At 39.0% G+C, this 22,042-nt stretch overlaps 3 long non-coding RNA genes across 5 annotated transcripts in view; all 3 read left to right on the top strand.

Annotated features, from left to right (window-relative positions):
• LOC133958819 (uncharacterized) overlaps positions 1-22,042 on the top strand; it is a 137,263-nt gene that overhangs the window by 21,017 nt on the left and 94,204 nt on the right. The window lies entirely within an intron of this gene.
• LOC133958811 (uncharacterized) lies at positions 14,433-17,118 on the top strand. Of its 2 annotated transcripts, XR_009921732.1 has the most exons (4): positions 14,433-14,552; positions 15,325-15,376; positions 15,644-15,779; positions 16,599-17,118. It is a non-coding gene; the product is annotated as an uncharacterized LOC133958811 (long non-coding RNA). The 2 variants fall into 2 exon arrangements; XR_009921731.1 differs by lacking the exon at positions 16,599-17,118 and having other exon boundaries at positions 15,644-15,869.
• Positions 19,252-21,937, top strand: LOC133958804 (uncharacterized). 2 transcript variants are annotated; one of them, XR_009921730.1, is made up of 4 exons: positions 19,252-19,371; positions 20,144-20,195; positions 20,463-20,598; positions 21,418-21,937. It is a non-coding gene; the product is annotated as an uncharacterized LOC133958804 (long non-coding RNA). The 2 variants fall into 2 exon arrangements; XR_009921728.1 differs by lacking the exon at positions 21,418-21,937 and having other exon boundaries at positions 20,463-21,380.

The following is a 22,042-nucleotide window of genomic DNA, read 5'->3' as shown; positions in this document are numbered from 1 at the left end:
TTGGACTGTGAAAGGAGCTGGAGTACCCGTAGAAATCCCAGACAGGAATTAGGAGTACATGCAAAGTTCCCACAGGCTGAATCAGGATTTAAAACCAAGAACCTTCCTGCTATGAGGTAATAGTGCTAACCAATGATACACTGTGCTGCCTCTCATTTATACAATTTTTTTTTACCCTTTGTCATAGTGGGTTATTGAGTAATTGGCAAATGTGGCAACTCTAACCCTGTTCAACCAAAAATGAAAATTCCCTCATCTACGCACCGCTATGCCGATGGAGGGGTGGGTGAAGTGTCCAAATACATAAGATAAGAATGTATTACCTTAATAAAAACAAACTTTCCCTATTAAGTCATACTTTTTCTATAAAAGGTTTGCTGATGTAGTCTAATTATATGTTTCTATGCAACTGACTGTGCACAGGATGATAAATAACTGCATGTATTTTGGCAAGGCCCACCGGCAAGGCTTTCTTTATCAAAAACATATAAACATTGGCGTCATCAAATCAACTTTTTTAACACTGGTGAGTGTGAATGCATCAGTGTCATACTGTCACTTTTTATATATGGTTAAAATTGTAAACATGGTTAGATGGATTGAGGTACTTAATTCATCCTGAGGTAAATTAAGTCCTATTAGTCCAATCCGTGTGGTTTCTGCATACCACTCGAGTGGAGATGAGTAGGGCTGATTGAAGACTGACAGCTGATCCATGCCGACAGAGCTCAACGTTACGTGGTTAGCTCAGGCTAAGGAGATAGGCTATATGCTTCCTGCTGTTGCTAAACGCCAGCTCTGTGGTACTGTTGAATTAACAATTCTGACACAGTATCAACCAAAAAATTATAATCCTCAGGATTGACTAGATGTAACCTAAAGCTGACAACTGAGTGTTTACAAAATAGGCAGATCAGCACTGTATAATAGATGTGCCTTTTGTTGTCCAAAAAGTATACAATTTTTGGCAAAACAGATAACCTTTCCTAAAACCTATTTAATGACCAATTTATATCTATTTCTTTGGCAATGTACTTGATCAGTGGCTTCTGCACAGCATAATAAGACGATGTAAGCTGTGGCTCTTTGTTATCCCCAAGCTCTCATAAACACCTTCCTCTCACAGAATTCTCCAGATGGCCACAATCGTCTGTATCCCACAGTTCATAGCTCTAAACTTTCTGGTGCACACATTTGCACCAGATCACTGCTCACGATGACATGGTAGAGGAAGAGGAGTACTTACTCCACTCAGCATTCCCTGGAAATTTGGCTGCAAGCATATGCATCTGGTGGGGTTGCTCTGTAAGATGTGTGTCTGGTTGGTGTGGCTCTTTTTGGAAAGAGACCTAAACAGACTTGGTTCAGGTTTCAATAAACTTTAAAAGGTTTCATGGTTTCCAGGTCCCCACCAGATTTATCCTGTATTTAATTGCATCGTAGAGCAATCACTCTCTGCCCTACAAATCCTCAGTAAAGCTGCGCTTTACAATAGAGCCATAATTGCAGGAGTTTAATTGCCTGCCAATGCTCTTCTCCCACTGCCTGCTTGCATTGAAGAGCCCAATAATTAGAAACAGGGAGAAATTACGTGGCAATTTTGTCTTGGCAATTATCATAATGCAAAAGAAGTGCCATTAGTATTGTTAGCCCCACAGTACATAATCCTTTGACACTGTCAAGTCCCTCTCTTAGCTGTTGGGTACAACAACTCTTGATTTCCCACTAGCCTTTGCACTCCCTCAGTCACTGCTTTAGTCATCAGCTATCCAGGCCAGCTAGCACACACGGAGTCAAATTCGCAGACAGAACACATTCTTCCCCGAAGTTCTGTGGGGATTAGAAACTACAGCATTAGCAGTCTGTGTTTGCTTTAAAGGTATAACAAAATTGGGCATTAATCCTCTTCCACCATGTCAACCATGAAATTGTGTTTAATATTACTGAAAAATTTATGTAGCTGACAGATGTTGTAATTGTGCGAAAAAATATATTTTCATTTACTATTGGCCTACTATCATTACAATATTTATAATCACACAGGTTGTTGCTTTATACAGCACACTCAGACATTAGCAAAAAGAAAAACCTTACCAATATGGGGATGAAGTTAACCAAATCTTACAGGACTCTTGTCTCTGAGTAAAGTCGTCCACATATTTGAGAGAAAATAAAATGTTTAAGAAAAAATATAGTGAGTAGATTTCAACCGTATTTTGTTTCCCCCATAATCATCTGACAATATTACAGCGTTGGGCTGCAGACCAACATCTTTGTTTGGTTGGTCTGTTGACAGCTCATTTTCCAAGTGGCCCCTTGTCAGCTGACTGAGTTACTGTAGCTAGTTTGTTGCTCTATAACTCTCATTCCTATTGCATAATCAATTTCTCTCATAGTTAATAGTTCCACAGATTTTTCTCCTTGCTTCATTTCTACAGTAAAGACAAGAGAAAGCCAAGAACTAATTTTCAGAAAAAAAAATGTTCTCAAATTAGGGCCAATACCGTATTCTTTCTCACCAGTGTGTTTAAAATCTTGAATTCATTTAGTTGAGGGGCCATGGAGAATTAGGTCCCTATCATTGAAATGTAGCCAAAGATTAAGCAAGCCATACATACCTGGGCCTTTTTAACAGATGATGGGCCTTTTAAACAGATGATGCTTTATACATCTGTGTGAAACTGTTGTACATTTTCTGGATAGTGAAGTGGATTGTGGAGTGTCCAATGTGTACTTCAATTTGCCGAAATCAGTTTATTTGTTGTTTAAGGATAAAATATAGCTCAGCATGAATATTCTTTTCAGAAAGTGGGAAACATTTGTGCAACATTTTTGTTTTTGATGCTGAACATTGCCGGAAGCAAAACATTTCTAACACAGGATCTCTTAATGATAATATCAAGGACTTTAAACGATAAGTCTCTGGATATCTGTAAATACATATTGTTTTAAACACAAAACTATCCTTGATTAATTTGTGTTGCAAGATCTTCATAAAGAATCAATTCACTACTTCTGTTCCCTTTGGTTGAAGAGATTTTTTCAGAATGTGTTTGTGGATTTCATTGAAAAACAGCCTTTACCACTCTAGCAGTTTTCTTCATGTTAATGCGTGATAGCAGATGTTGCATGTTGAGTGTGCTGCCCATGGGGGAAGTTACCCTGGTAGCTGTGCATAGTGTGACATCATGTACATATCATCGATTGCACATTTGGCTTTATTTCCTTTTTTTAATTTCAGCATATAATATATTCATACAGCTGACTTTATGATGGTACACAGCTGCTGTGACTTTTGTTGATATCCAGTGACTTGTTTATATTTCTCTGCAGGTGGCTAGAAGAGTAGCATGTAAATTATCTCGGAATGTCTGGAAGTCTTCGATTATAAAAATGATATGTACTTTTATATACAAAAGTCACTGTTACAAAACATGTTTTATTTATAAATAATCCTTGGTAATCTGCTGGTGTTGACATGTGAAACAGCTTGGAAATTACTTTAAATTTGATTCATATGCATAATGGCACAACCTTGAGTTAGGCCATAACCGGGGACACTGTGACACAGGTGAGATGTGTATGACCTGTTTGTCTCCTGAGCCAACTGTGTTCTATGAAGCAGTTTAGTAGCAGGGTGTTATCTCTGTGTTGAAAACCAGAGGTACTAATACATGCCGGAATAATAAAGAGAAAATTACTTTGGGAATCAGGAAGTCCTTCACCATTAATGTTGAACAACTCTCAGAGGCATTCAAGCAATCAAGCAATGGGATGTACAAAAGATTTTAATTTGGATGCATTATCCAAACTCCTCACAGACCAAAAGGCAAGCAATTGCTCAGACAAAAGATATGCACTGATAAGTTTGAAGGTCAACAAGCTGCTGCAGTAGAGATATCAGCAGCTGGTCGGTACCACACGTAATCAGTCGCAGTAAAATGCAGACACACTTAATGTATACATACACATTAGAGGGGGACCGAGTGGCACAAACACTATCAAACACTAAAACTAAGTGTATAATTAGCCCTTTTCCCTCCTCATCAAAGTTTATGATCAGTAAAACGCTTCTGTTTCATCACACATTTGAAAGTCACAAGGAGCACAGCTTACATTTTCCCAACGCCATAAAGAGGAACAGCTAATGAGGTCCTATGTAGGGAATAAAAAAGGGATTAATGAACAACACGGTTTGAAGCGGCTAGGCAGCCCGCGTTCAAAGCCTTTACAGTGTATGCATATACTAGGTGAGAATATTCGGAGGCTTTCACACGTTGCCACAGTATTGAATGGTCTGTGCCGCGCTTGGAGGAGCATTCTGCTGATGGAATCAAAACCCCTTTCACAGATTCAAATGAGGTGCACTCAGCTGTGATTGGTATTGGAAAAGCATTTGTCGGAACAGAGGCTCACAGAAGGCTTCTTAAATACAAGGCAATCATAGTGTCTAACGCAGAGACGAGGGGAGAGGTGTGCCCGGACTGCAGAGTGGAAAACAGGACAAAGGATTATGATGGTAATAAGCAGTAAACCAAAACAAAGTCATCCCCTGATCCCTCATTCCCTCTCTCTCCCTCTGTCTCTGCCTATCTCTCTCCCCCCTAAATCCTCTAGTACACGCTCTGACTTCCCCCCCCCCCCCTTCTCCGTGCATGACACACACCACATATTGACAGGGCCCATTTTTCCACAGTGCCTGAGCTACAATTTAAAACTCATTTCTCATTATTTGCGGTGAATCCTTACACACACAATTTCTAATCTGTCAAGGCCATGATGGCTGCTGGCAGAAGCAGAGGCTTTCTTATGCAGATGCCCGGCTGTACACCTATATGCAATGTCAACTCTTGCACACCCGGCTGACCTTATTTTATTAAAGGTGTCAGCATATCTGCATGCCTTCAACTGTGAACTTGTGTGCTAATGTCTTTTTCTCCCCTCTAGGTGAGCTTGTGGTGTATACATTGAAGGCATTTTTACATCCCAGTGATAATGCGCAAGTGCAGATCAAAAACACTTTCTTGCTCACAAGCCTCAAGAGATACAATGCTCTGACAACCAAGAGATACAGAATGTGCAGGCTGGAGCCACAAAGGATAAGGTTGAGGTGGATGAGCTGGGGTGGCTGAGGTGAGAAAGAGTTTACAAACCTCTAATTTTGCTTGTTTAATGAAAGGTTGTCAGGGCTTCTATGTATCCCAAAGTGGTTCTCCTCCTACTTTTCCTCACATCTTTGACACTGTAAGTGTGTGTGCGAATAAGAAAAGGGGGGAACAAAAACAGCCATTATTATGCTTGCAAGAACAGGGGTTGGCAGCATAGGAAAAAGAAAAAAGGGTAGAAGATTGTGTCTGGAATTGTCCAAGTGTGGCAATAGTGGTCCTCAGTCACTTTATCAGTGCCACTACAGCACTTTTTCCTCCCATCTATCTGCCCAGTGACTATTCTCCCCCCCTCTCAGAGCAGGAAAAACACTTGTGCTTTCATCATGGATGGCTCAACACAATCACCAACCCTTCGCCCCCCCCCCCCTATCCTGCTCGTGCTATCTCTTCACTCGACATTGCTCTTTGTCTAAATGCTGTTCTTTTTTCTTTCATTGCTCAATTCCATCATGTTTGTAAAAGTGCAGACTGAGTACTGAACAAATGTTAACCTCACCTCCTCTATACGTGCTATTTAGATGTGTTCACTGAACATCAGGGTGGTTGTTAATACCACACCATTTCTAGTTACTTAAAGGATAATTCAAAAACCCTTTTGAGTTGAAAGTTGATCTTTAAAGCAGATCAAGCGTGTGTTGGAAAATTTAACTATACTCTCAATACTCTCTTTTTCTAAATTATATTAGGCACTTGGAGGTCAGGTGATACATAAATAATTACGATCAGTTATATCTTATTTATAGTAATAGTTATTTCCCCAAAAAACGCACATGCTTATTTTACAGCAGTACTCAAACCAATGAGTTCTAAAGTTGATATTAGCTGACTAAAATATTTGCTTCTCAACAACATTGACTTTGTAGAGTGAATCAATGAAATGCAAAATGCTGCGTGGTGATAATGGGACAGAAGCTTCATACACATATGGTGATAAAGGTTATATGTGCACTCTGTGACATATACTACAGCTGTTAACACCAAATTATTTGTGTGCTTCACTGAAAATCCAGATTTATCAGAAAAGGGCATATTTTCAACTACCTCTTTTTGTTGAGCCTGCTCCCACTGCAACTTCAGTTTTCTGTTCTTCACAGGGGTGAAATTTGATGTGGTCTGCAGTTTTTACCAATCCACTGCAAGGTTTGAGGCGCTTAGTACTTTGCAAAGAGCAACATTATAAAAAAAAAAAATTATGGTGGATTTTCTTGTCGTCTGAGTAAACGACAGAGAGTTTAATGCATGAAATGCTCAAACCAATTCTTATGGCTACAACAATCACAGATTCGTATTTGTTCCTCATTTTGATGTTTAATGCAAGCAGAAAGTGAGCTGTCCGTCTTTCCTTTCCAATCTACTGAACACACTATGTAAGGTATATCTGATCTCAAGTATGAACTGATTCGATTTTAGTGCTCAAAGGATAAAAAAGTTTTCAAGATGATTTCAGGAACACTTTCAGGGAATTGCTTCAAATGTGGCACAAATGTTAGCTTGGAGAAAACTTATACATTCTAATTGGTATAAGGTCAAGGAACATGGCTAATTCCTGTGAAATTATGAATTTTTTCTTGGATGTGATATCTTCAGTTTACAAAGAGCAAGGACATAATTCGGAGGTTCCCAGACTGGACACTCTTTTGACTATGAGTGTACCTCGAAATTCTGAAATAAAGTATCTACCAGCTTCCAAAGCTTCAGTCCCTCTGGCCCCCTGGTGGCTGTATTCTGCTTCAGGAGACATCTAGGCTGAACGAGACAAAAAGGCCTCCTTTAGCCTTGACAGCTTCTCTCACAGCTCGTATTCACCAGTGAGTTTTTAGGTTGCTTCATTGACAGGCACCAATTATCTTCACCAAATCTCCTACCTGTCTCCTCTGTAATGTAGGCTCTGGACATGGCCTAACCTTCCTCAGGATGCACATGACATTCTTCTTATAGCGAGTGGCCTTTGCCACATATTCCCAGTTCACCCCTGCTACATTTTTGAGGTTGCTCTACCCAATCACACCAGACCCCATGATAAAGGCTTGACCACAATATGTTTGCCATAGGAACTCTCCTCCTGGGTCTGGCTCCAGAAGGGTACCCAAGTTTCCTCTTTCAAGCAACTGTGTTGGAGTTTCATCAGGATTCTTGTGAATTACTCTTATGCTGACCTCTCCCCTTGGACCACTTAGCTTTTGAAGTCCCCACCAAAGGCTACTTTTCTGGACAACACCCCTTGAAACACAATCCCCTCTACCCCATTAAGATGGCAGTTGAGAGGTCATTGTCACACTACTTTATTTAAGTTGATTACATAACAGTTATACATTTATATATATATTATAAAATATAACTTTATTGTGACAGTAGTTTATTTGAGTTTATTACAATGATCTATATATGGCCCACTCTTGGCTCACATCCAACAGTGTTTCTTATATTAATAATATTAATAATAGATAATATAATATTCTGAGGGGCTTTTGTTAATCTTTACTTCTGAACCTTATTTAATGGACAGGATAGAGTTCACCACATATTCCCTGGAATATTTTGTGCAAAATTATGTCATTTGACTTGTCTGTGAAATTGTTTATATGATCATTAATAGAGTAGAATTATTTATTAAACAATCTGAACACATTGTTCAGACAGATTCAACATCAGTTACAGCAAACAAAGTACTTGTTCTGTACAGGTAAAGAATGACTAAAATTGAGTTTTTTTTACCTACAATGAAACTGAATCAAATAATGTTTAAAAGACTTAATAACAGAGATCTTGAAAAATACAGTGCAGTTTCTCTGACAATCTACTCTTTAAGTAGTTTATCATTGTTACACACAGCAGGACATCAAAACAAACTAAACTGAGAATGTGATAAGCTTGAATGGATAATTGATTAGGCTGAAATTACCAATGGATTTCTGCAGAGCCTATGCCAGAAAATCTATTGTGCTTCAGGTCATCTATTGGGAATCATAGAGGTATGTAATACAGTGAAATGGGTACAGAACAGTGTTAATAATCTGTTTACACTTCAACCCCCTTTCATTGATTGCCATTCTCCGCATGCACCAGCTGACAAGCACCACCTCCCCGAAGGACATCAGTTAGTTTTAAAAGGAACACACAATTAAAATGAAAGAGTAAAACTTTTTGCAATGTATTTTATACAAGTTACAAACTGTGTATAATTCTTTTAATTTTGGGTTTGTTTGTTGTGAGCTATTCAGTAAAATACTGTACTTGCTGGACATATGACAAACTGTAAGGAATTAGGGCCCGAGCACCGAATGGTGAGAGGCCCTATTGAATCTGTAAGGATTTTTATTAGGGCCCGAGCACCGAAATCGGTGGGAGGCCCTATTGAAATTGAAATGATTATTATTATTAGGGCCCGAGCACCGAAATCGGTGGGAGGCCCTATTGAAATTGAAATGATTATTATTATTATTATTATTATTATTTTTCTTAGCTTAAATGAATTGGCTTTTTGAGGGCTTTAATGTGCTCAAAAAGTTGTAGGAGTTTGCAGTAAATTCGAAGGCGGCGTAAAATTACGTATTCTGGAGTATTTTGAAAAGGGCGTGGCAAAATGGCTCAAGAGCGCCACCTACGGAAAAGCCCCTCATTTAGCATTCACCGATCCTCAAAAAAAACAAAGATTATTGTGTATCATGACTAGATGCACAAAAAAGTCCATCAGTGCATTATGAATAACGCAACAGGAAGCCCGCCAGTTTGACTTTAGTGGCCATTTTGGTCATATTCCATATTTTTTCTTTGATGTACTTGTCGTACAGCTTTCATCAGATCAACTTCAAATTTAGACGATCGTCATCACAACAAATTGGAGATCTAAAGTTATTGAAGGATTACGTTTTAGCAAAACCGTCTGACCGTGGTGTGGCGTTAAAGTTTGATGAAACGCCATCAAAACACAAGCTTCCATATTTCAGACATATTTTGTCCAATTGAGTCCAAACTAGACACATTCGACAAGAGTCGCCACCAGAAGACATGGGTGCAGAAATTGTGACTTACAATCACAGCGCCCCCTGGTGGTAACGCGAAATGTCTTATTTTGGTACGTGTTATGTTTTTATGTACTACTCAGACAGCTTTCATCAGATCAACTTAAAAATTAGATGAGACTCTACAAAACAAGATGAAGATCTAAAGTTATCAGAATTTAAACTTTTCATCATACCGTGTGACCGTGGTGAGGTCTCAAAGTTCGACTAAACGCCAATATAAGCGAGCTTCTGTAACTTAGACATATTTTGTCCAATCGACTCCAAACTACACATATAAGACAAGAGTCGCGACCGGAAGACATCTACCTAGAAATCATGACTTAAAAGGAAAGCGCCCCCTGGTGGCATCAGGAAATGTCTTGTTTTGGTCATCTTACTCTTTGATGTATTTCCCTCCAGCCACTTTACTAAACCATGTCAAACTGTGTCAAATTGGTCTCAAGATATTGATAATGTAGGCATAACATTATTGTGACTTTTCATCATGCAGATTGTTAATGGCGTGGCATCAAAGTTCATCAGCTCACCATGACCAATGAAACCCATTTTAACAGAGTTACCCTGAACGCAGCATGAGACCGCTTTCGGTTTGTTACGTCTCACACTTGGATGTATTTCTCCTCATTCACTTTGCTAAACCATGTCAAACTGTGTCACATGGGTCTCAATATATTGATAATGTAGGCATAACATTGCTGTGAGTTTTCATCATGCGGATTATTCATAGCTTTGCAGCAGACTTCTTCAACTCGCCATGACAAACGAAGCTGCATTTAACACAGCTGCAAGTGAACGCCTCATGAGTTACGTCGTCACAAGCTGCGGAGCTGTGTATCACGAAGAACCGGAGAACGGTTGGCAAGTCTGGATGAGAGGACGGCGGCGGAGTCACTGTGGACGTTGTTCGCTCAGCAGGTTAGAGTGTGGGACGCTCGAAAAGCTTTTTTCCCCCGTCCGTCGTGTCTTTTCCTGTGTGAACTCTGCCGCTCTCAACAGCAGCACTGGCTATGAGCTAGCTCCTGCTAGCTCCAACGAAGCATCTCTCAACTGCTACGTAAGTTAAACGGACACTTCTGACTGACTGTGATGATAAGCAAAAGAGACACTGTGGATGTGTGATGTGTTGTACTGCATTTGTTTGATCTGTTTACTAATACTAGCTCTAATAAATACTGTATAAATTATATTTTGCTCCTGAATTGAACTGTGTTAAAGGGGTTCACATGGAAAATATATGTTCAATTATGTAAAGGGTGATTTTTGTTACTATTATACTAATGGAGATTTAGCACTTGCTACACATTGTAAGAGCAGCTGTTCAAAGGAGCACTACGTCTTTTAAGGCTCTTTATTCAGAGTCACGGTGTTGATGTCCTGTCACGTGTTACAGTGAAAAATAACCGTGTCTCCCACCTTCAGTATTTAAATCGTTAATCTCAGACAGACTTCACTGAATTCTTTTGTTAAATATGAGTAAGTCATAGCCTTGTAACTTTACTAGAACAGACAGTGTCATACAGAGTTGTGGGCTTATATGCACTACCTATTTCCTAATCTGAAATGATTATGCTCTGATTAACTTTGAACTAATATTTTATTTTTACCATTTAAAAGTCTGTTAATTACTTAACCTGGCCCATGTATGACTTTACATATCTGTGTATTGGTTTCATGTTCCTCTAGAAGGTCCAACTTGACACACAACTTGAATCCAACCAGACTGAACACTGACTCCAGGTACAGACCTGATTTCATTACTTAAAAACAATCAAAGTATTGCACATAATACATAATGTATTAAATTATAATGCAATACTTTTAATGTGAAATAGCTCCATTAAAAACATTCATTGTCATGGTAGTGCACGTTTTAATCCAAAAGCATATTCAAATACACAGTTGAATATCCACAGAAAATAAGATTACACACTTTGTTCATATGTAACTCTTCCTCTACAATAATGACGATCACTTTCATGTTTCCTATCATTTTATTAGGGACAGACGAGCCTGAAGGACACAGCTGTGATGACCATGTTCTGTCTCTTATGGCAAAGCAGAAATATAAAACACTGGGTTCTTATCTAAAGTGTATCAAATCAGATCTCCACCATGTTGCTGCTGAGGACATCAGGTGCTGCAGTTCTTCATCTATGAAGAGAAAAAACGCACTGTTAAAGAATGTTTTGTGTTGTGTATAAAGCACAACAGATTTCAGATAGAACTGTTGTACTGTGGTCTTGGTTTATATCCTCATGGTGAAATGTACATATTTTAAGTCCCTTCTGATAAAAGTGCTGAAAGAAATACAACATTGTACAAATACATAAAATGTCTTTCTACCTCATCAGTACTATTCAAGGTGATAATCTCCCACAGACCTATTGATAACAGTCCAAATCAAGTCTTTCCACTTCTCTCAGTGTGAAAACATAATTCTATAATTAATTTGAGAACTGTTTACAACACTGATGTGTGGAGATTAAAATCATACCTAAACTGTCTAATTCACTGTAAAACTCAATGACATTCGCAGGCCATCTGTAGTTAAGGTAGCAACGCATGGAGTGATGTGTAGATTACTAGTTTGATGATGCATGAGGAGAGGCGGTGGTCGAGTGGCAGAAACTTGGACTATGGGCAGAGAAGGTCTCTGGTTCGTCTTTGGTTCGACTCCATGGAGAGACAACAAAAGTCGAACCTGGATTGATCTGTCCAAAAATCCAAGAGTCTCCCTACCCTCTCTAGTGCCCATGAGCAAGGCACCTCACTCCCCCAACATCTGCTCCCCCGAGCGCCGTACATGGTCGCTCACTGCTCTGTGTGTCCTGCACCAGATGGGTAAAAAGCAGCGATTAAATTTCCCTACCTGCATGAGTGTGCCTTTGCATGTCTGTGCATGTGTTTGGGATGAATAAATGGATTTTAATCTTAATCTTTTAATCTTAATCAGTTGTCTTCCAGTTGACCAGCATGAAGCTGCAGATCTCCACCATGTTGCTGCTGGGGACATCAGGAGCTGCATTAATGAGGAGCAGAAGCGTACTGTTATGAATGTTTTGTGTTGTTTATGAAGCACTACTTATTTCAGCTAGAACCGATGTACTAGGGTCTGGGTTTGTATCCTAATGGTTAAATGCACATACTTTAAATCGCTTTTGATAAAACGTGACAAAGAAATACAACATTGTACACATAGATAAAATGTCTTTCTACCTCATCTGTAATATTCAAGGTGATGATCTCCCACAGAGCTGTTGATAACAGTCCACATCAAGTCTCTCCACTTCCCTCAGTGTGAAAACATAATTATATAATTAATTGGAGAAGTGTTTACAACACTGATGTGTGGACATTATAATGTTATCACTACTGTCTAATTCACTCTACAACTCCATGACAGACTAAATAAACAATGTGAAAATAGTAATGGCGGATATACCATCCTGTATCAGAATATTGGTGAAACAGTTACTATCACATGAAACGTACACGTGTAGCGTATTGATAGTAACTCATTAAAAAAAATAATGTCACAACCAAAACAAGACTGTCGAGTTATCTTGCTTCAATCTGTTCATTAGACGTGATAAATAAACGGTAACTTTTATAACAATTACATATTACAAAAAACTTGAGGCATGTAAGCATATGATGATAGATAAAGCAATAGGTTATGTTGGATAGTTTCAAGGCTACTTACCTCTAGTTCAGCACCAGCGGCTGGCCAGAAGAAGTGGAGCGATCTTCCTTGCCGCACAGGGCAAACGCAGGCAATGTGGAGACGAGCGCTTGGTCATCGAACGTTCTCTCTTCCCCGACCGCAACAGACTTGAAATTGCCTGTGCTCGGGCCCGTTAGTGCTACAACGTAGCCCTAGTTATTATTATTATTTTTCTTAGCTTAAATGAATTGGCTTTTTGAGGGCTTTAATGTGCTCAAAAAGTTGTAGGAGTTTGCAGTAAATTCGAAGGCGGCGTAAAATTACGTATTCTGGAGTATTTTGAAAAGGGCGTGGCAAAATGGCTAAAGAGCGCCACCTACGGAAAAGCCCCTCATTTAGCATTCACCGATCCTCAAAAAAAACAAAGATTATTGTGTATCATGACTAGATGCACAAAAAAGTCCATCAGTGCATTATGAATAACGCAACAGGAAGCCCGCCAGTTTGACTTTAGTGGCCATTTTGGTCATATTCCATATTTTTTCTTTGATGTACTTGTCGTACAGCTTTCATCAGATCAACTTCAAATTTAGACGATCGTCATCACAACAAATTGGAGATCTAAAGTTATTGAAGGATTACGTTTTAGCAAAACCGTCTGACCGTGGTGTGGCGTTAAAGTTTGATTAAACGCCATCAAAACACGGGCTTCTATATCTCAGACTTATTTTGTCCTATCGAGTCCAAACTACACACATAAGACAAGAGTAGAGATATGAAGACATCTATACAGAAATCGTGACTTAAAGTGACAGCGCCCCCTGGTGACAGCAGGAAAAGTCTTGTTTTTGTCACGTTTTATGTTTTTATATACTAGTCGTACAGCTTTTATCAAATCAACTTAATATTTAGACGACTGTCATCACAACAAAATGAAGATCTAAAGTTATTGAAAGATCGACTTTTCGTCAAACCGTGTGATTGTGGCGTGGCGCTAAAGTTTGATGAGACTTCGGTGAAACGCACTAAAACACGAGCTTCTGTATCTTGGACATATTTTGTCTAATCAAGTCCAAACTAGACACATAAGACAATAGTTGCGATATGAAGACATCTATACAGAAATCGTGACTTAAAATGACAGCGCCCCCTGGTGGCAGCAGGAAATGTATAGCTGACACTCTGATGTATTCCTGCTCATCCAATATGCAAAACCATGTCAAACTTTGTTTAATGGGTCTCAAGACATTGATAATGTAGCCATAAGATTATTGTGACTTTTTATCATGCGGTTTATTAATGGCATGGCTTGAAAGTTCATCAGCTCGTCGGAGAGAGTCCCATTGAATCCCATGTTAAAATGCCCAATTTTAGAGTAGAATTAAACCTGTTTACAGCATTATTCAAACTTTGGTTTTAGTCTCAATCGCTATGTTCTTCCTTCATTAAAACTCTGAGGGGGTGAACTTTTTCGTAACTACCTCTATATCGCTATAATAAGCGATATAGTGGTTTGAAATTTACGTGACGTCACAGTGAGCTGCGCCCTCCCTTCTCCTTACTTTTTCCTGTGTCATTGAACACAACTCGAGACTTTCGAAACCTCCCACTCAGTATCGGATGAATAACACAGTTTGATGTTTTGCTTGTTCTGCTGACGGACACGTTAAAGACGTCTGCGCTCCCGTTTCTGTGGTAAGTCAAGCTCAGTATTTTATTTAGATGTGTAGAAGTGATTCGCAGGGTGTTTTAGTACCATGCATTCGAGCTAACGTCCGTTAGCATGGAGGCTAAATACGAACTCCGGTCTGGGGCATTAACTCCTGTTTAATGCGAACGGCACTATTACCGACACACACCGATATGAACCGACATGAGTAGGTCCGCCCAGCAGTGGCATGCGTTAGTTTATGAGGTTAAATCTGAGACAGGAGACTGTGTGTGTCCGGTGAATTAGCTCCATCAGGATATCTATTGCTATAAAATGGTTTCACTCGCCAAGGCATTTGACTTGACAATGTTACACAGTTAGTTATTCTACTGAAACAGACTTACAGTGATCAATTGAAACGTGCGTATTTAAAGTCACATCTGTATTTTAAGAGCAGATGTTTAAAGGGGAATTCAACTTCCAAAGCTCTTTATTCAGAGTATTGTTATGATGTCTTACAGAGAAAGCTAAACGTTCTGCTGCCTGCACTGTTTACATTGTAATCTCAGGCAGATTTCACTGAATTGTTCTGTTAAATATAAATAAATTATAGCCTTGTATCTTTATTAGAACAGACAGTGTAATAGAGAATTTGATGCTGATGTACACTAACTATTTCCTAAGCTGAAATGATTATGATCTGTTTAACTTTGAAGTAATACACTTCCTTTTTTACCATTTAAAGTGTGTTAAGGACTTAACCTGGCACATGTATGACTTTACACATTTGTATATTTATGTTGAAATTTTCTCTAGCATGTCCAGCATGAGACAACTGGAATTCAACCACATTGAACACCGACTTCAGGTACAGACCTCTTTTCATTAATTACAAACAACCATGGCAAAGTACTGCACATAATACATTGTGTATTAAATAATATATGCAATACTTTGAATGTGAAATAACTCCATACTGTACATTCATTGTCATGGTAGTGCACGTTTTAATCCAAAAGCATATTCAAATACACAGTTGAATATCCACAGAAAATAAGATTACACACTTTGTTCATATGTAACTCTTCCTCTACAATAATGACGATCACTTTCATGTTTCCTATCATTTTATTAGGGACAGACGAGCCTGAAGGACACAGCTGTGATGACCATGTTCTGTCTCTTATGGCAAAGCAGAAATATAAAACACTGGGTTCTTATCTAAAGTGTATCAAATCAGATCTCCACCATGTTGCTGCTGAGGACATCAGGTGCTGCAGTTCTTCATCTATGAAGAGAAAAAACGCACTGTTAAAGAATGTTTTTTGTTGTGTATAAAGCACAACAGATTTCTGATAGAACTGTTGTACTGTGGTCTTGGTTTATATCCTCATGGTGAAATGTACATATTTTAAGTCCCTTCTGATAAAAGTGCTGAAAGAAATACAACATTGTACAAATACATAAAATGTCTTTCTACCTCATCAGTACTATTCAAGGTGATAATCTCCCACAGACCTATTGATAACAGTCCAAATCAAGTCTTTCCACTTCTCTCAGTGTGAAAACATAATTCTATAATTAATTTGAGAACTGTTTACAACACTGATGTGTGGAGATTAAAATCATACCTAAACTGTCTAATTCACTGTAAAACTCCATGACATTCGCAGGCCATCTGTAGTTAAGGGAGCAACGCATGGAATGATGTGTAGATTACTAGTTTGATGATGCATGAGGAGAGGCGGTGGTCGAGTGGCAGAAACTTGGACTATGGGCAGAGAAGGTCTCTGGTTCGTCTTTGGTTCGACTCCATGGAGAGACAACAAAAGTCGAACCTGGATTGATCTGTCCAAAAATCCAAGAGTCTCCCTACCCTCTCTAGTGCCCATGAGCAAGGCACCTCACTCCCCCAACATCTGCTCCCCCGAGCGCCGTACATGGTCGCTCACTGCTCTGTGTGTCCTGCACCAGATGGGTAAAAAGCAGCGATTAAATTTCCCTACCTGCATGAGTGTGCCTTTGCATGTCTGTGCATGTGTTTGGGATGAATAAATGGATTTTAATCTTAATCTTTTAATCTTAATCAGTTGTCTTCCAGTTGACCAGCATGAAGCTGCAGATCTCCACCATGTTGCTGCTGGGGACATCAGGAGCTGCATTAATGAGGAGCAGAAGCGTACTGTTATGAATGTTTTGTGTTGTTTATGAAGCACTACTTATTTCAGCTAGAACCGATGTACTAGGGTCTGGGTTTGTATCCTAATGGTTAAATGCACATACTTTAAATCGCTTTTGATAAAACGTGACAAAGAAATACAACATTGTACACATAGATAAAATGTCTTTCTACCTCATCTGTAATATTCAAGGTGATGATCTCCCACAGAGCTGTTGATAACAGTCCACATCAAGTCTCTCCACTTCCCTCAGTGTGAAAACATAATTATATAATTAATTGGAGAAGTGTTTACAACACTGATGTGTGGACATTATAATGTTATCACTACTGTCTAATTCACTCTACAACTCCATGACAGACTAAATAAACAATGTGAAAATAGTAATGGCGGATATACCATCCTGTATCAGAATATTGGTGAAACAGTTACTATCACATGAAACGTAAACGTGTAGCGTATTGATAGTAACTCATTAAAAAAAATAATGTCAAAACCAAAACAAGACTGTCGAGTTATCTTGCTTCAATCTGTTCATTAGACGTGATAAATAAACGGTAACTTTTATAACAATTACATATTACAAAAAACTTGAGGCATGTAAGCATATGATGATAGATAAAGCAATAGGTTATGTTGGATAGTTTCAAGGTTACTTACCTCTAGTTCAGCACCAGCGGCTGGCCAGAAGAAGTGGAGCGATCTTCCTTGCCGCACAGGGCAAACGCAGGCAATGTGGAGACGAGCGCTTGGTCATCGAACGTTCTCTCTTCCCCGACCGCAACAGACTTGAAATTGCCTGTGCTCGGGCCCGTTAGTGCTACAACGTAGCCCTAGTTATTATTATTATTATTAGGGCCCGAGCACCGAATGGTGAGAGGCCCTATTGAATCTGTAAGGATTTTTATTAGGGCCCGAGCACCGAATGGTGAGAGGCCCTATTGAATCTGTAAGGATTTTTATTAGGGCCCGAGCACCGAATGGTGAGAGGCCCTATTGAATCTGTAAGGATTTTTATTATTATTATTATTAGGGCCCGAGCACCGAATGGTGAGAGGCCCTATTGAATCTGTAAGGATTTTTATTATTAGGGCCCGAGCACCGAAATCGGTGGGAGGCCCTATTGAAATTGAAATGATTATTAGGGCCCGAGCACCGAAATCGGTGGGAGGCCCTATTGAAATTGAAATGATTATTATTATTATTATTATTATTATTTTTCTTAGCTTAAATGAATTGGCTTTTTGAGGGCTTTAATGTGCTCAAAAAGTTGTAGGAGTTTGCAGTAAATTCGAAGGCGGCGTAAAATTACGTATTCTGGAGTATTTTGAAAAGGGCGTGGCAAAATGGCTAAAGAGCGCCACCTACGGAAAAGCCCCTCATTTAGCATTCACCGATCCTCAAAAAAAACAAAGATTATTGTGTATCATGACTAGATGCACAAAAAAGTCCATCAGTGCATTATGAATAACGCAACAGGAAGCCCGCCAGTTTGACTTTAGTGGCCATTTTGGTCATATTCCATATTTTTTCTTTGATGTACTTGTCGTACAGCTTTCATCAGATCAACTTCAAATTTAGACGATCGTCATCACAACAAATTGGAGATCTAAAGTTATTGAAGGATTACGTTTTAGCAAAACCGTCTGACCGTGGTGTGGCGTTAAAGTTTGATTAAACGCCATCAAAACACGGGCTTCTATATCTCAGACTTATTTTGTCCTATCGAGTCCAAACTACACACATAAGACAAGAGTAGAGATATGAAGACATCTATACAGAAATCGTGACTTAAAGTGACAGCGCCCCCTGGTGACAGCAGGAAAAGTCTTGTTTTTGTCACGTTTTATGTTTTTATATACTAGTCGTACAGCTTTTATCAAATCAACTTAATATTTAGACGACTGTCATCACAACAAAATGAAGATCTAAAGTTATTGAAAGATCGACTTTTCGTCAAACCGTGTGATTGTGGCGTGGCGCTAAAGTTTGATGAGACTTCGGTGAAACGCACTAAAACACGAGCTTCTGTATCTTGGACATATTTTGTCTAATCAAGTCCAAACTAGACACATAAGACAATAGTTGCGATATGAAGACATCTATACAGAAATCGTGACTTAAAATGACAGCGCCCCCTGGTGGCAGCAGGAAATGTATAGCTGACACTCTGATGTATTCCTGCTCATCCAATATGCAAAACCATGTCAAACTTTGTTTAATGGGTCTCAAGACATTGATAATGTAGCCATAAGATTATTGTGACTTTTTATCATGCGGTTTATTAATGGCATGGCTAGAAAGTTCATCAGCTCGTCGGAGAGAGTCCCATTGAATCCCATGTTAAAATGCCCAATTTTAGAGTAGAATTAAACCTGTTTACAGCATTATTCAAACTTTGGTTTTAGTCTCAATCGCTATGTTCTTCCTTCATTAAAACTCTGAGGGGGTGAACTTTTTCGTAACTACCTCTATATCGCTATAATAAGCGATATAGTGGTTTGAAATTTACGTGACGTCACAGTGAGCTGCGCCCTCCCTTCTCCTTACTTTTTCCTGTGTCATTGAACACAACTCGAGACTTTCGAAACCTCCCACTCAGTATCGGATGAATAACACAGTTTGATGTTTTGCTTGTTCTGCTGACGGACACGTTAAAGACGTCTGCGCTCCCGTTTCTGTGGTAAGTCAAGCTCAGTATTTTATTTAGATGTGTAGAAGTGATTCGCAGGGTGTTTTAGTACCATGCATTCGAGCTAACGTCCGTTAGCATGGAGGCTAAATACGAACTCCGATCTGGGGCATTAACTCCTGTTTAATGCGAACGGCACTATTACCGACACACACCGATATGAACCGACATGAGTAGGTCCGCCCAGCAGTGGCATGCGTTAGTTTATGAGGTTAAATCTGAGACAGGAGACTGTGTGTGTCCGGTGAATTAGCTCCATCAGGATATCTATTGCTATAAAATGGTTTCACTCGCCAAGGCATTTGACTTGACAATGTTACACAGTTAGTTATTCTACTGAAACAGACTTACAGTGATCAATTGAAACGTGCGTATTTAAAGTCACATCTGTATTTTAAGAGCAGATGTTTAAAGGGGAATTCAACTTCCAAAGCTCTTTATTCAGAGTATTGTTATGATGTCTTACAGAGAAAGCTAAACGTTCTGCTGCCTGCACTGTTTACATTGTAATCTCAGGCAGATTTCACTGAATTGTTCTGTTAAATATAAATAAATTATAGCCTTGTATCTTTATTAGAACAGACAGTGTAATAGAGAATTTGATGCTGATGTACACTAACTATTTCCTAAGCTGAAATGATTATGATCTGTTTAACTTTGAAGTAATACACTTCCTTTTTTACCATTTAAAGTGTGTTAAGGACTTAACCTGGCACATGTATGACTTTACACATTTGTATATTTATGTTGAAATTTTCTCTAGCATGTCCAGCATGAGACAACTGGAATTCAACCACATTGAACACCGACTTCAGGTACAGACCTCTTTTCATTAATTACAAACAACCATGGCAAAGTACTGCACATAATACATTGTGTATTAAATAATATATGCAATACTTTGAATGTGAAATAACTCCATACTGTACATTCATTGTCATGGTAGTGCACGTTTTAATCCAAAAGCATATTCAAATACACAGTTGAATATCCACAGAAAATAAGATTACACACTTTGTTCATATGTAACTCTTCCTCTACAATAATGACGATCACTTTCATGTTTCCTATCATTTTATTAGGGACAGACGAGCCTGAAGGACACAGCTGTGATGACCATGTTCTGTCTCTTATGGCAAAGCAGAAATATAAAACACTGGGTTCTTATCTAAAGTGTATCAAATCAGATCTCCACCATGTTGCTGCTGAGGACATCAGGTGCTGCAGTTCTTCATCTATGAAGAGAAAAAACGCACTGTTAAAGAATGTTTTGTGTTGTGTATAAAGCACAACAGATTTCAGATAGAACTGTTGTACTGTGGTCTTGGTTTATATCCTCATGGTGAAATGTACATATTTTAAGTCCCTTCTGATAAAAGTGCTGAAAGAAATACAACATTGTACAAATACATAAAATGTCTTTCTACCTCATCAGTACTATTCAAGGTGATAATCTCCCACAGACCTATTGATAACAGTCCAAATCAAGTCTTTCCACTTCTCTCAGTGTGAAAACATAATTCTATAATTAATTTGAGAACTGTTTACAACACTGATGTGTGGAGATTAAAATCATACCTAAACTGTCTAATTCACTGTAAAACTCCATGACATTCGCAGGCCATCTGTAGTTAAGGGAGCAACGCATGGAATGATGTGTAGATTACTAGTTTGATGATGCATGAGGAGAGGCGGTGGTCGAGTGGCAGAAACTTGGACTATGGGCAGAGAAGGTCTCTGGTTCGTCTTTGGTTCGACTCCATGGAGAGACAACAAAAGTCGAACCTGGATTGATCTGTCCAAAAATCCAAGAGTCTCCCTACCCTCTCTAGTGCCCATGAGCAAGGCACCTCACTCCCCCAACATCTGCTCCCCCGAGCGCCGTACATGGTCGCTCACTGCTCTGTGTGTCCTGCACCAGATGGGTAAAAAGCAGCGATTAAATTTCCCTACCTGCATGAGTGTGCCTTTGCATGTCTGTGCATGTGTTTGGGATGAATAAATGGAGTTTAATCTTAATCTTTTAATCTTAATCAGTTGTCTTCCAGTTGACCAGCATGAAGCTGCAGATCTCCACCATGTTGCTGCTGGGGACATCAGGAGCTGCATTAATGAGGAGCAGAAGCGTACTGTTATGAATGTTTTGTGTTGTTTATGAAGCACTACTTATTTCAGCTAGAACCGATGTACTAGGGTCTGGGTTTGTATCCTAATGGTTAAATGCACATACTTTAAATCGCTTTTGATAAAACGTGACAAAGAAATACAACATTGTACACATAGATAAAATGTCTTTCTACCTCATCTGTAATATTCAAGGTGATGATCTCCCACAGAGCTGTTGATAACAGTCCACATCAAGTCTCTCCACTTCCCTCAGTGTGAAAACATAATTATATAATTAATTGGAGAAGTGTTTACAACACTGATGTGTGGACATTATAATGTTATCACTACTGTCTAATTCACTCTACAACTCCATGACAGACTAAATAAACAATGTGAAAATAGTAATGGCGGATATACCATCCTGTATCAGAATATTGGTGAAACAGTTACTATCACATGAAACGTAAACGTGTAGCGTATTGATAGTAACTCATTAAAAAAAATAATGTCAAAACCAAAACAAGACTGTCGAGTTATCTTGCTTCAATCTGTT

This window comes from Platichthys flesus, chromosome 1 (genome assembly GCF_949316205.1).
Source record: "Platichthys flesus chromosome 1, fPlaFle2.1, whole genome shotgun sequence".
Classification (NCBI taxonomy): domain Eukaryota; kingdom Metazoa; phylum Chordata; class Actinopteri; order Pleuronectiformes; family Pleuronectidae; genus Platichthys; species Platichthys flesus.
Note: the sequence above shows the minus strand (reverse complement) of the source record. Positions and strands in the feature narration are given on the sequence as shown.